General features: G+C 45.8%; 1 protein-coding gene across 2 annotated transcripts in view; it reads left to right on the top strand.

Annotated features, from left to right (window-relative positions):
- The window catches only part of PARM1 (prostate androgen-regulated mucin-like protein 1), a 111,677-nt gene that overhangs the window by 77,930 nt on the left and 17,778 nt on the right, over positions 1 to 15,969 (top strand). The gene's annotated exons all lie outside the window — the stretch shown is intronic.

Here is a 15,969-nt window from a genome sequence, read left to right as displayed (position 1 = left end):
GAAAGAAAGAGATGCACGATATGTTAAATTTGGATCCTCTTGTGTTACTAAATCAGAACTCTAAAAGGGCGGAAACCATGACTATGATATGTTTTGACCCATAAACTAAATTGAACGGTGTCGTGCACGATTTGGTGTTCAGCAAATGCTTGAGAGATTAACTGACATCACGTTCCAAGTTATATTCAAAATGTCTTCAATTTATGCAAATGAAAACTTTAAAATTACACTTTGCTTGATGCAAAGGGATATTCTCTTTTGTCCATAAAATCCAAGCATCCACTGGCCTTCTTTATGCTATCTTATACTTCCCGTTACAAAGAGGACATATCATTGTGAAAATCGATGAAGGCCTTTGAACTTTATTTTTTTTTTTAATGTTCATTTATTTAGAGAGAGAGAGAGTGAGCAGGAGAAGGGCAGAGAGGGAGAGGGAGACAAAGAATCCCAAGCAAGCTCCACGCTGTCAGCACAGAGCCTGCCACGGGGCTAGAGCTCACGAACCACGAGATCATGACCTGAGCCTAAATCAAGAGTCAGGCGCTTAACCGACTGAGCCACCCAGGTGCCGCAGGCCTTCAAACTTTAAATTGCTTGTCTGAACCCCCGTCTTTATTCAGTACAAACTGTGCTAATAAATACCCTTAAATAAAGGGCACTCGGCAGGCATGGACATCTAGACATCTCTACATCCATACCTGCAGGGGACTTTTAGCTCTACGCGACAGCTCCTTACTCCATGATTAACTCATAACGATGAGTATAGATTTGAGAAAGAATTAGGTCCTTAAAAAGATGGAAGAATATATTTATTTATTTATTTATTTATTTATTTACTTACTTACTTACAGGTGCCACCATCTTTTCAGGTTGTTCTTCTTTGCTCCCTGTGTCCTCTCAGTACCGAACACTGTTGATTTCGAAATCTTCGTAGCTGCCAAATGCATCCGCTTCACTTCATTCTTGCTCTCATGTCCGAGCTCCCATAATCCCACCACCATGGCCCCTCTTTGTGCTCCCCTGCACCCATCTCCCCATCCTGCCCATTCACCAAAGAGCAGCCAGAGTGAGGATCACACACAGATCTGATCAGGTCACACACCCCTCGCTCCTCCCTGCATCCCAGCCCCTCTGGGACATCCCACTGCCCTTAGGATGGAATCCATAAGGCCACAGAGCCCTGCCATCCCTGCCTCATCCCACTCCCTACTCCTTGCTCTCTGCCCCTCCCACGCTGACGTCTGTCCGTTTCATGAACGTGCTCATCTCCCTCTTGACACACCTTCTCCTGGGAACCCAAAACACATCCCTTCACCAGTTAATTCTGACTCATTCCTGGGGTCTCAGCGGCTCAGATCACCTGTTCAGGAAGTCTCTCTTGGGCCCCCCAGTCTAGCTCTGGTCTTCCAGTTACACTGTCACAGTTCAGTTGTATCTCTTCTTCACATTTATGCTTGTGGCTCTTTGTTCATCGTTTACCCTGCATTTCCAGGTAACTATGGGTGGGGCCTTGTCTGTTTGGGCTCACAAAGAAATTCCTAGCACCCAACAGTGTATAGTTTAATGACTAAATATCAAACTTCAGATAATAAATCCACGTATTTTCTTAGCCTCGTAAACCCTGACCTTTGGATTGAGGATGAAGAAAAACACTTTCACGTACTGTCTTAATCAGTTCAAGCTAGTAGGACAAAAATACCACAGGCTGGGTGGCTTAAACAATTTATTTCTCACAGTTCTGGAGGCTGGGATATCCAGGATCAAATCACCTGCAGATTCAGTGTCTGATGAGACCTCCTACTTCTTGGTTGACACATGGCTATCTTCTCACTGTGCCCTCATGTGGCAGAAGGGGCATAGGAGCTCTCTGGGGACTCTTTTATAAGGGCACTAATCCTGTTCACGAGGGCTCCACCTCATGACCTAGTCACTTCCCAAAGGCCCCACCTCCAGATACTATCATACCAGGGGTAGGATTTCAACATATGAGTTGGGGGTTGGGCATAAACATTTAGTTCATAACTCCCATGCACACAGATATCCCTGTAATACATTGCCATCATTATAGATGACCTAAAGGGCTCTGTGCTGCCACTGTGGGTTCCCACTGCCCCTTCCCACCACACCTCGTTCCTAACCTGCTGACTGCCTCCTGCGTTTGGTTCCGATGGACTTCGGAGCTGATGAGATTATGGATTGCTGTAAAACCCTCAGTCACATTTCTTTTTTTTATTTTGTGCCCAATTTTTGAAGCTTAGGCTAAACCTCAAAGTTTGTTAACTCCAAGTAAATTGCCCAAAGGAACTCCAAAGATCAGATTTCATTTTAGGTAAAAATTATTCTGCATTCTTGTCTCTATGACTTTTATTTCTCCTTTGGTTTACTTTTTACTACCTAAACCTTAATCTGATTTTGAGATATTTCCAAAATATCCTTTAAAAAATACATGTCAAGGTAATGAAACCAGCTAGTTACCATTTATGTTGTTACCTGTGAGGGGTGCAACTCCATCCCGTATTTTAATTGTCTTAGCATCACCTTTCATTACATTTGGAGAGTTTCTGTCTCCATGGAACACTTTCTTACTTTCTGTTTCAAATAATTTCACCAGTCGTATATGACTAAAGTGATTCTGGAAATGCTTCACTGAGAGAGTGGGATTTAGCTTATAAGCACAGCTGATATCATTAATGAATCTGTGGCTTACTGTCTCACTGGGGAAACTGGTTGGAATAGAACCAGTTCTATATCCAGACCCTTTACCGTAATCTTTGTACTGCAAAGATCATGTCTTTTTCATCATAAAATAATAACAGGAAAGTGAAAACGGATCAGCACCAATCCATCATCTTTATCAGATAAGAATGTAAAAATCCCACCCCAGCGTGTTCTAGAACGCATACTGGATGCTTAATTGATATTGCCCTCAGCATGCCTTGTTTCTCCGGTCTCACGAAAGGAAAATATTGGCCAGTAAGAACCAGCATCTTATGTCACGGTACTTTCCCTTTATCATCAGACTCCCAACCTTTGGGGGGGGGGGAGCCACAGTCTCAAAACTGAAGGTGAATTTAGGTTAAAATCATAAAATCTCAGTGAGTCCATGGAGGTGGGCCATCAAAAACACTTTGCCGTATTTCTGTTTGGAGAAATTGTGGGGTCACTTTGAAGACAGGCTCTAAGAGGGGTAAGAATTACAAACTTTGGCAAGAGACTGCCTGGTTCAGATTCCACCGACGCCACTCGTTGGAGAGGAGACGTGCACAAGTTTGTTTGTCGTTGAGTATCACGTTTTCCTCATCTATGAAACAAGGACAACAGAATTGCAGTACTTGCCTTATAGGGTGCTTACTAGCATTAACTGAGACAAGTATATATAAAGTGTCTTTTGCACAGTTCACACTAAGTAAATGTTAGCTGTTATTATTATTATTACAGTGGGTTTCCAGCTCTCTGTGTGGATACCAACAAGAGTCTGACTCTTCTAGACTTTGATTTTCTCAACTTGAAAAAAATGGAATGTTTGTAAAACACTTTAAGACTCCCAAAAGGATTATTACTGTAAGTATTAGGTAATAAGGATCCATTTAAGTACCCATCTATAACACAGTACAGAAAAGGATAATCAAAAGATCGTGTAAAGGAGAAATAACTAGGTTCACATTTGAAATAGTAACCCTTTTGTGGAACTTGGGAAACGCAGAGGGAAAGGGTAGAGAAATCTCCAACAACTGGAGATTTCTAGCGGGGAGAAAAGAAATCTTGCGGGGAGATGGGGATACAAAAGCCGAGCTAGGATTTTGCCAAGGACCCACTGGCCCCTGAGTGTGGCCAGTTAGGAGCTAGGGTTTCACTCCTCTTTACTGGCATCAAAGTTTAGAAATTATTTTCCTTTATTTTTTTAATGTTTATATATTTTTGAGAGAGAGAGACAGAGCACAAGCAGGGGAGGGGCAGAGAGAGGAGGAGACACAGAATTTGAAGCAGGCTCCAGGCTCTGAGCTGTCAGCACAGAACCTGCTGCGGGGCTTGAACTCAGGAACCGTGAGATCATGACCTGAGCCAAAGTCAGACACTTAACCAACTGAGGCACCCAGGCGCCCCGGAAATTATTTTCTTTCCAAAGTTTTTAACGCTAAAACCTTGGGGGCCTGAGTCTGGGAAAAATTAAAATTTGGTAAAATAATAATATCCAAAAGCAGATTTCTACCTGGCCTAGGTGACTAAATACATGGAGGCAAGGCTAAATTAATTAATGGTTCTGCAGAGATCCCTGAGTCCTTGGGCTGCATTAATTACACTAGTGTCACTGCCATTGGCCAAGGTAAGTATTGGAACAGGTGTCCTGAAACTGTAACTCTCTGCTCTCCACCCATATTCCATGATAAAAGTCAGACATTTGCACACCGCTTGGCAAATAGGGTTAGGTCTCTATCTCGGGCTCTGAGAGGTTCCTCCCTTCCTTCTTGCTTATGTCCTCAAGGGAACACCAGTGTGGAAGTGTGGTGAACCCCAAAGGACCCTGAGCCTTGCCTTGCAGACTGGGTGAGTCTCAAAAAGAGCCTAGGCCAACTTTTCTGGTTTATTTTACCCAGAATGGATTTATCCATGGTCATGCCTCATTGTCCTCATTGAAATACTGAAGGAACAATAACAAAAACCTCCCCGTCCATGGAGTCCATGGAGATCAGTGACAGCTTTTAAGCAAGCAGTGCCATCCATTATTCGCCCCCTCCGTGGAATTCACAAAGGGATGACTTCCGAGTTGAGTATCTCAACCTGGTCCCTTACTGTTGAAAGTCAGGGGCCACAAAAGGCTGACTTCTCAGCCCCCGCACTCCTCCTCCTCCCCACTGCCATGTAGTTAGTTGTTCCCACCTGAAAGAACCCCAGGGAATTCTTTTCCATAATTTCAACGCGAATTGCATTAAGGATACTCGGGTAGCAGAGTGATTTAGGGATTTCTTTTCCTCTTTCTGACTTGACTCCTGAATAGAAATATCTGTCCCCCAGTCAAGGAATTAGGTGACCTGACATGACACAGCTGACCCGCTCACACTTAGAGATCGGAATTTTCAGAAGAGGAAAGAGAATTCTCCTTCATCCGGGGCAAACCATAGAGGGGATTCTCTGTTCTCCGACCCTGCCCACCTTCCCTCTGCCCCAGGAATCTGAGCTGAAATCCCCCCCTCCCCACCCCATGGCAAGTTGTAGTTCTCTTAGCTCATTAGAAGTTATAACTCAGTCCAGGGGTGCCTGGGTTAAGCGTCCGGCTCTGGCTCAGGTCACGATCTCACAGTTTATGAGTTCAAGCCCCGCATCGGGCTCTGTGCTGACAGCTCAGAGCCTAGAGCCTGCTTTGGATTCTATGTCTCCCTCTCTCTCTGCCTCTCCCCCCACTCCTCAAAAATAAATAAACATTAAAAAACATTTTTGTAAAGAATTTATAATTCAGTCTAGGCTGAATTATATACCTTGTATAAAGTAATTTAAAACTAATTATGCTAGGCTATAAAGCCAGGCACTGCAAATTTGTCCTGCAGGAGAGAGCTGAGAAGGGCAGAAACTGGCATAGCGCATGTGAAGGGGCAGACATAGGGCTTAGCTTGATGGACCCAGAAGTGAAGTCCTCCCTCGTGTCTGCACTGCTCCTGGGAGTGGGTGAGGCAGGGTGAGACAGTTGTCACTCCTACGTCACATTTCCGCCAACTTGGGCCTTCACCAAGAAGCAGTATTCATAAAGCTGCTGCATTCCCAGGGGCAGGGACAGGAGTTGACAGGGCAGATGCTGCTGGCCCCAGCTCTCTGCCCTCTGTTCTTTTTGGCCTCTTTCGGGGCCCTGAGGGCCGGTGCCTCACCTCCCCCCCCCCCCACCAGCCCAGCATCTCCTCTCCCAACCCCTTTGAGAAACTGATGTTCCTGGGAGCTATGTTCCCAGAGTGTGGTCCCTACTCTGGGTGGATAGCATGCAAGGTGGCGAACCCTTTTTGTCCTAATAAAGACTGGTTTTTGTCTTCATGTGAATTTGAGAAAAGAATAAAACAGCATGTTGAATTCATGACTCCATAGCTATTACTGTTTAGGGTGAAGCTATCTGTATAGTAAGTATCTAAAGAAAAATAATGACTTAAAGACGTGTGTTCAGAAAATTATAGCATAGGTGATGTGGACAGGACAAAAATCATGACAGCGGTATGGAGATGTTTGATTTTCGGAAACACGGCTGTGAAGTAGAGGCCAGGATCTTATCCCTATCTGTTGTCTCAGCTATCAGTGCTTTAAAGCTTCACTTGGGATGAGTCCCAGAATTAGAGAATTTAAAAGAATGCAAACCAGAAATCAAAAGGTATCTCGTCCCAGCTCTGCAACTGATGGAGTCTGATCTCAACCAAATCCCTTAATTTCTATCACCTTCCATTCTGTAAAATGAAGAGGTTAGATTCAGTGAACCCTTTTAGAATTTCCGTTGAATGGTAAAATTGCATTATTCCATTGGTCATGACCTCACTGGAAGCAAACCCTGAATTTGAGATCTGCGGTCATTTCTAAAATACCCAGGTTGGCTCACATCTCCTATGGAACCAAAGTTCCTTACTGGCTTTAGAGTTTTATGGGTAGAAGGTGCCCAGAGCCCGTGAGACCTTTGTGTTGCACTTCGTGATGGACAAAGCATTTGAAATGAACGATTTAATTTGTAGAGAGGCGCTGAGAGGCAGGGTGTGTTTCATCAAAGTTTGACACATTGTAAACAATAAACAGCAGCTGTGTGAATGACTGAAAGAATCCTCGGTTTACAAGTAGAGACAGAGACACAAATGAGGTCATGAACACAGACAGGGAGGGGTAAAGTGGCTTGCCCACGGTTACTCAGCTCGTGGGTGCATCTATAAGGCAGGTCTGTATGCCGGGTCTTCTGATGACAGAAACTAGAAGAGCATAGGTTTGGGAGATGCAGCTTTAAAGCTTGAATCCCGTTCCTTCCCACTAACTAGTGGAGCAGGTTTTTGGTAACTTCTTTTGGAGCCTCCAGTTCCTAACCACCAAAGTGGAGATACTCCCCCGCTGTGCCCAGCTCAGGGCCTGGCACAGGGTAGCCACGGTAAATGATGGCAGCTATGACTTTGGTTTCCTTTCTGTTGTTATTACTGTTCTTAGCATAATACTACAGATGTCCCCTGAGAACGGTTGCCGCGCCAAGACTGAACTCAGAGCAGTCCTGGAGGAGACTCTGTAGTAGAGTTCAGACGGAGGGCTCACCCACGTTTCAGGAGGGCGTTCTCATTCCCCAGGGCTCCTTTAGTCTAGGGAGTGCCAAGTGAGAGGAATGCCCCCTTACGTTGACTGGAGGCTGCAAAACTGGCCATGGGCAAAGGGGCTGGGGAGCACTGTTTGCTGTTCGTAGAAACCCAAGCTAGTTCACATTACAAATGTCGAATGGGGGGGTTGGGATCAGGGGACCTGAACACATAGCCCGAAGAAATTCCTGGTGGGAAAGAGGCTTCATTTGCATTGGGAAAGACTGTCAAATGTTAAGTGAAATGGAGAATTTTTACATGTTGTTTGTTTGCTTGTTTGTTTAGAGAGCACAAGCAGGGGAGGGGCAGAGAGAGAGGGAGAGAGAATCCCAAGCAGGCTCTGCCCAGTCAGCACGGAGCCCAGTGCAGGGCTTGAACTCACAAACCGTGAGATCATGACCTGAGACAAAATCAAGAGTCAGACACTTCACCAACAGAGCCACCCTGGTGCCCCGAAATGACAAAACCTTAAAACCATGATAACCAGGGACCGTGCCTACTTGTATTCATTGCAAACCTGTGCTCCCGGCATCCTTGAAGTACAGCTGATGTGCTCACATGAATGGGAACTGAGGAAGAGGAAATAAGCATTTGCCTGATACTGACATTTCCAATATACATCTTTGAAGAGATTAGTATTTCCAGTATACATCTTTATATGCTACCCAAGTAGGTAAAATATTTAGATGAAAGTGAAATCAGGCCCCAAACCAGGTCTTCTGATTACCAGAAGAAGAAAAAGATAGGTATTCAGGATCCTGCCCTGAAATTTGAATCCCACATCTGCCCATTAAGCAATTCTGCTCATTAACTAGCATTTAAATAAGAGTAGAAATGTGAAATAAAAGATGCCAGTTGCGGTCATATTTGACTAAATTTGATAAAGTTTACCCCCCGCCATTCTGAAGAAATGGGTAAGCAATAATTTAATGACTTAAAGGTTTGGGGGCATGGGGGAGCAGGAGTAACTTACGGAGGCAAATTTAGGTTTTGCTAATGAAAAACATTTCTGTAGCATATTTGTGCGCAAGCTGTATGCCTTATAAGGGAGCTCCATATTTGCATCGTAGCTGCTAATAAAGTCCAATTTTAAAAACAGCTACGCTTTCAGAAGCAATTGTATATTTTATGAATTTCTTACTTTGGGCCTAGACAAATAAAGAAATGTATTTGGTATCTCTGGCTTTAAGGGATTTTCAGTCTAGGGAGAGCAGAAAGAACGTGCTCACATAAAACCATTAGTATAATACCGTATCTCGTCTTTATCTTGTGTGTGTGTGCATAACTACCCATAACCACACGTGTCAGTATTAGCTATATACTAGAATAAGTTATTAAATGGTGCCATGCTGGGGGCACTTGGGTGGCTCAGTCAGTGAAGCGTCCAACTCTTGATTTCGGTTCAGGTCATGATCTCATGGTTTGTGGGTTCAAGCCCCGGGTTGGGCTCTGCACTGACAGTGTGGAGCTTGCTTGGGATTCTCTCTCTCTCCCTCTCGCTCTGTTCCTCCCCAACTTGTGCTCTCTCTTTCTCTCAAAATAAATAAATAAACTTTAAAAAATGGTGCCATGCTAAGTAAAAGGGCAAATATCTAGAAAAAGAGGGCTCAAGATGAACAGACGTCATTGGGGATGAGTTCTAAGAGAAGACTGGATTTTTGAGAAGGTTATTGCAAATCATCCCTCTGCCCAAAACACTTCCATGGTCCCCATTCCCCATACTGTCACAGTGTCCCCAAACACCATGTCTGACTTTGAGAATACTCCATGATTTGGTCCCAAATACCAACCATTTCATGATCCCTATTAATTTCCATTATATCCTTTTATGTAGAGTGTGACTTTGGTTTTGTCACCACTGTAAATTGGGTGACCTTGGGTAAGTTACTCAGTGAATCCCTCAGTACTTAGGACTCCTGAACCCTAAAGTCAAGGGGCTGGGCTCTGCAAAGATCGCAACAGTCCCCTTCATTTGTGCTGATTTACAAAGCGCCCCCGTCTCAATATTCCTATGAAATGGAGAGGACAAGGAATGTGCCATTTTTTACTTAAGGACACCAGTTGAGGTGCTTCTGTCTCCAGACTCAGTGCTAAATGTCCAGCCTAGAAATGTTAGGTGTCTATTCTCCCTCTACCTGGCCCCAGACTCAAACCTTCATCACTGTCTATTCGAGTCCTGTCCATCCTTCAAAGAACAGCCTCATTCCCATGTCTCCCCAAGGTTCCAATTTTTATAGACATCCCCAAGTTAGAGACAGAAATACAGAGTTCGGTACCATACACCTCCCCCCATAACTACCTACCTGCCTATCCATCCAATCCTACGCTTCCCAGTGTGGTTCCCAAGCCTGACACATGTCTCTGCAACTGGGAAGTGAAACCTCACAGCCCTGCCTGTTGCTTCTCCACATCTGGCAACTGCCTTAGCTCAGAGGAACCCATGCAGCTCATTCAGGAGAAACTCACAGGATTGATTTGGGATCAGAGTCAGATAAGCTTAGCTTCCCCTGTTGTGGGACAGAGTGAACGGGGGAAAAAAACAGAAGTGAAATCCAAGCAGAATTCAAGGTCCGAAGTCCAAGTGACCTTCAGTAATGGTAAAATTAGGACCCACTTGGGTGAGAGTATCCAAAAACTGAGATTTTCTTTTTCCCTTCTCTCCCCCATAGTACATCCTACACACACAGGCGCGCCCACACACACACACACACACACACTCACACACACACACACACCAGCGTGAATTGCAGTTGCCACCTACCCCTGGTGACTTGGTATGCTGCGGTGAATAGCACTGGGCAGTGATCTTGGCGATTCTTCTGGACCCCGACACATGCTGGAAACCAAGGACATGGCCTTATTAGGTCGCTGTTCTGTGACTATTGTCTGCTTCTAACTAGTCCTGCCTACAAGTATTCTGAATTGCAGAGCTTTGACCAACTTCACCAGTACCTACAGGAGGACACAAAACGCCACACAGCCGTGAGTTAGGACCTGGTTCCCGGACAGCGACAGCAGGCAGAGGAGGTGCCAGGGCCACCAGTTAACCCCCAGGTGGACTCACACTTAACTGCTGCAGCCCGGGGTGTCAGGAGAGCCCAGCCCCAAGCAACATGGACTCCGCAACCTGTGCTGGGGTCCCAGCAATTCTAATGATCAACTCTGTGCCTCCCCGCCCTTAGTTTCTCTGTGCCTTGGTTTCCCCATCTGTAAAGAAAATAACGAGAGCACCTGCCTTACGAAGTTCTCACGAGAATGACATGAATTCGAGTAAGTGAAGCTCATGGAACAGTGCCCGGCCCAGAGCCAATAACAAGAAAGTGTCAGTCACGATCACTTTTAGTGTTGTTTATTACTGTTATCGTTGTTGTTGGGAGGATAGAGGTGTGATAGGAGACTATTGCTGGAGAAACTTTTCCTAGTATAATCGGGCACACACGGAGGTCTTGCACTGCAGCCTCTCCCCCAGTTGCTACCCACACCCCTCCTCCAGCACATGCGCAGACACCTGTGTTTATAGAGGAAGAATTCCTTTGAGAAAAGATGTTCCTTTCCTCTGGTGACCCTGACTGGAGAGGCCACCACACTCTGAAGTGGTCACCTGCTCCTCTTCTCCATGTCTTACCTACCCTCTGGACCAGGAAGAGGAAAGAAAAGAGCAAGAATATTGAAAAACAGCCAAAGGTCTGTTACAGACTTCTCAAAATAGATCAGACGTGCACACACATACCCAGGAAGTTGGTCAAAATACTTACGAGTGCAGTCTAAATAAGCCGGTTGTTGCATTTCCAAGGAAAACATTGTTCAGGAGTCGCCTGCGGACAGCTCACCTTCGTCACCCAGGAGCTGCCCGTTGTCACCTCCTGCGCTCTCAGAGCGATGGCAGCCCCTTTAAAGAGCCTGGGAAGGCTCTTCGAGAGGTTGTTCGGGTTTGCCCTGCCATATCCTAATATTCCCATCCTCCATAGGATTGACAAGTATCCTGCTGAATATTTCATATGAAACATTTCTTCCACGTTTAAAGTGGGGAAAAGAGAAAATCCTTCAACAAGAAAAGTCCCCAGAGGAACATTTAAGACAGGTGGGCCTCTTTAGGTCAAGTGGGGCGAGGGGTTAGTTGGGATAGGAGCGGAGTCCCTTCAGAGTATGAAGACTTCTATGTCCGTGAAGGACCAGTAGGAGTGTGATCAAGAAAGGGACATGCCTGTTGCGTGAGTACCAGGTGTGAGGAGAAAGACCCCTTAAAATGATGCCATACTTTATTCCAGGACAGCACAGGGCACAGAACAGACTCAAAGCAGGGCAAGTGATGACCTCCGGAACAGCCTGCCTCCTGGAGTGCCAGGTCTGACCAGGAGCATAGCCTTCTGGGAGCTTGCTCTGCCTACTTCAAGGATGTCATCTGACTCTGTTTGGATGGCTGTTCCCCAAATAACTCCTCCAGCTCCGTCCTCCATGGGCACTCACAAGCTCATGATGCAGGGGTTGGACCATGGCTATAGAGTCATTCATGTAGATAATCAGGTAAGACCTGGGGCAGGGGATTCCAAGATGGGTAGACGGAAAACCTGCTGCTTGGGAACTTTCTCAGCACAGTGATGGGGCTCCAAAACTGCCAGTTCTCTCTCTCTCTCTCTTTTTTTTGCCAACATTACATTTCGTCATTCAGCATTAAATAAATGAGTCAAGTACGCACTATGGACTAGAGACTGCATCTGGGGTTGAGAGGGCAGGAAGAAGAGGAAGAGATGAATATGGTTAGAACCTGCCTGGGGAAGCTTATAAACGCAACACACAGTATTTGAAAGAAGCGGACACGAAGAGTTGAGAACCCACAGTAACGTGGTAATTCGTGTGGGGGTGTCAAGAAAGCCGCTCGGAAGGGTTGATATTTAGTTAAGTCATGAGGAAAGAGAAGGAGCTGGCCAAGCTAAGAGAAGGGCCAGTGGACGTAACGTGTATATTAGTGATTACAAATACAAAGCGTGCGATAAAATAGTCCGGGTTCAGATGTTATCGTAACCATTTATCAGACTGTAAGATCTGAACCAGGCTCTTCATTTCCCTGAGCCCTAACTTTCTCATCCATAAAGTGGGGATAATTCCACTCATCTCCTAAAGAGACTTAAGTGACCTGATGGCCGTAAGGCTCTGGGCACGTACTGGCCCAAAGTAACCTGCGTGCAGAGACAACTATGGTTGTCCTTTAGCTTGTTTATTTTTGTTCTGAGTTGTTGTGAAAGTGGCAAAATGGCACCCTGAGAAATCCCAGCCTCCAGAGAGGCCCAGTTTTCAAGGAGGCTTTGCGTGGATCTTCAGCAACCCTCTGGTCAGGCCGAACATGTTGGCACAGTGGAATGTGCTAGCACAGTGGAATATTCTTGCGTCTCAGCTTGTAAAATATACAGATAAGTTTCCTCCAATTCTCTCTAATTCCTTCTGGCTCCAGGGCTTTACAGCATGAGTCACACCCAGTCGGTAACTGGCAAACCCCAGTAAGGAGGAAGTGAAATGCCAGCCTCCTCCCCATCCCCCACTCACAGCACCCTGCCCACAAGTGCCCATACCTTCCTCAATGGGCAAAGCCTTCCCTGGCCGGCCACACCTTCCTCCTTTTCTCTCTCCCTGCCCCTCCTTGAAAAAAGACTAAGTAGGAGGAGAAGGGAAATTCCAGTTTGGTTTAAACAGAACTCTGGGGGAAGTGACATTTGTTTTCACCAGGAGGAAATCAAGCCTTTTCAGTTACCATAAAAGTTGTGCTAATGTTGGCTCAGCAACCCATTATGCTGGAACCATGATGCCCCGAGGTGCGGAACTTCCCAGGATGAGGTTCCCCGCTGCTTCGCTGCTTTGGAAGGTAGCTGCTGTGGGGGGCAGAGCAGGCTTGCCACACAAGACCTCCTAGGCTCGGGGCCTGATGGAGATTGACTTTCAGAGGACCCTTGCTCCCTTGGCTGGCACCCTGTGAGGAGAGCCAGCGGGTGGCGGAATAGTTCATAAGTGGTCCAGATATTGAAGTACGACCTATTCTACCTCATGTGGAGCAGGACCAACCCTCAGAAGGGCCCCTTTGCCCAGCTGCCCTCAAGAGCCCAGCAGGGGGAAAATCACCTGCTAATCCCAGCTCTGGTCACAGGGGCTGCCCTCTTGTGAACAAGGTAGGATGACCTTGAGAGCCCCATTTGAGGATCGGGGCTTCGAGAGCTAGACGGCCAGCAGCCACTTAGAGGGGCAGCGGGTCACTCTATCGCTTGCCATTTTTTTGAGAACGGCACTTGACTTGGGGAACTGCCTGATTTATCTCTGGAGAGAGGCGATACATAAATATATCCAGTAAATCATGGATTTGGAGGAGATCCAACTGCCTAGGGTTAGGAAAGAAACTCTGAAAAAGGTCAAACCTACAGTTTCCTGCATTAAACTCTGCGGGAGCAAGAAAGAGTCGTCTCAGAGAGAAATCAACTCTATTTTGTCTCTTTTCCCATTTTTTTGAAAGGGGCAAATTAAATTTAAAGGTCAGTGTTTCAACTGCTCCTAATTGCAACCACTGTATCTCTGTGAGTCTTGAAAGGCCCCCAGCACCTTACCTTGCAGTCATAATCCTCATTTCACAAGCTCTTTTAAAAGAGCTGTTAAGAGGCTTCCGTGAACTTTGAATTGTTCTAATTTCAGCACAGTTTGGAGGCCTCAAAGCCAAGTGCAGCCTTTCAGAGGAGGAGTGGAAGTTTTCCATAAGGGGATCTGACCTTGAACTCTCTCTACTCGATCCGATCTGTACATTGGACGATTCCGTGCCACAGTTCTATCTTTACAGTAGTAACAAGGGGGAAAGGATTAACCTGATAATTGTACTAAGCTAGCTCTGAAGGATTCCAGGAGCAAGGAGGTAGGCATGTGAGCGTCCACACGTGTGGCAACTCTGAAACGGTGGAATGTGGTCAGTCTGTGTAGACACGTCAAGCTCTGGTCTTAGCCTCAGGGTTAGCAGCGGACCTCCTTGGCTCCCTTTGAGAGACATAACCAGCAGCGCGTGGATGTTTGATGTAGCCTTTCACCCAGAGCTTTTGGGGAGTTAATAAAGAGTTAATAAGTAAGTAGACTGATTTGCTTCTTAGCTCTGCTCTAATTCCTTTGGTGGAAAGGTCTAATAAGAACAATATACAAAAGGCATTCATAAGAGACGGAAAGGAATAAAAGGAGAAATGGCAAAATAACCTACAAACAGTAAATCTCCAAAAGCGTGGGGCAGATCCATCACCTTTGAGGTCCAGTACACGACAGATGGGCACTGGTGCAGGACGGTACGCTTTGGATAAGACTTGGGCTTGGCACGCATGGCTCTTCATTTAATCCCTCCTCAAGTTGTGTGGGGGGTGGAGCAGTTCTTCTCTCTTGGTTGCTGCAGGTGATTGGCATGCCAAGTCGGTGTTACCTAAATAACCCGTGCTACATACGCAGCTAACCGCGATGGGGCCACACTTGGATCTACATATTCGGACTCCCGATCCCTGATGCTCTTTCCAGTGTGACGAAGGGCCCCATGCGTTGGTTGCAGTGGTAAATAGTTTCTCAGTGGACTGATGGGGTCCCTAACACCAGCTTTAGCATCGAAAAAAAGTCACTTTAATTATTAGGGGACAAGAGCCCAGTTGATTCTTGGCATTTCCCAGGTGAAACAAAACTGAAGTATATACATCACAATCCAAAGCTCACACAAAAAGAGCATTGTGCTCCAAAGTCGTAATACTTGGAAGCAGTGTGGCTATTCTCATAAGGCTACGTGCTCAAAGGGTTTTTTAGCTGCTCATTAATAGTTGCCTTTGGAGCCAGATTTCAAACTACACAATGAAACGTTCATGTTACTTTATAATTACACCTGGTTATTTCTATACACAGAAAGTGGTGTTACCTATCAGACTTGACCTTATTTTTACACCAAACTTGACTTTACTCTCCACAAAACCGAATTCACCCTTCAAGGATGAAAGTTTGACACACTTTCCAAGAAGTTGTTTTAAAACATGATCTGATGGTATCGTTAAAATGAGCGCTTCTCCTACCAAGGTGATCCTTTTGAAGCAGACACTACTGATCCGGCTGTGTGGGTCTGGTTTATTTAAAAACCAACCACATTACTTTGTAGTGACCCTTGAATAAAACACCCTAAGCCTCCCAAGATTTCACAAGGGATAGAAAGAGGAGCCTGAGTGTATAGAAGAAGGAAACAGCGGGGCGCCTGGGTGGCGCAGTCGGTTAAGCGTCCGACTTCAGCCAGGTCACGATCTCGCGGTCCGGGAGTTCGAGCCCCGCGTCAGGCTCTGGGCTGATGGCTCAGAGCCTGGAGCCTGTTTCCGATTCTGCATCTCCCTCTCTCTCTGCCCCTCCCCCGTTCATGCTCTGTCTCTCTCTGTCCCAAAAATAAATAAACGTTGAAAAAAAAAAAATTAAAAAAAAAAAAAAAAAAAGAAGAAGGAAACAGGGTGTCAGGAGATTTGAGACAAGAGTCCCCGAAAATCCCCGCAAACACCAATAGCAACAGCAACAGGTTGTGTCATCCTTAAAGCAAAAAATGTTACTGTTGACTTGTTTCCGGAACTCCGGACCAGCCAAAAGGTCTTAATAGTGTTGGTCATTTAACAAATCTCTCCTAGAATGAGAAGCATTTTGGTGACAG

This window comes from Lynx canadensis, chromosome B1 (genome assembly GCF_007474595.2).
Source record: "Lynx canadensis isolate LIC74 chromosome B1, mLynCan4.pri.v2, whole genome shotgun sequence".
In the NCBI taxonomy this organism is placed as follows: domain Eukaryota; kingdom Metazoa; phylum Chordata; class Mammalia; order Carnivora; family Felidae; genus Lynx; species Lynx canadensis.
The sequence above is the reverse complement of the archived record's forward strand: the minus strand, read 5'-3'. Positions and strand labels throughout refer to the sequence as shown.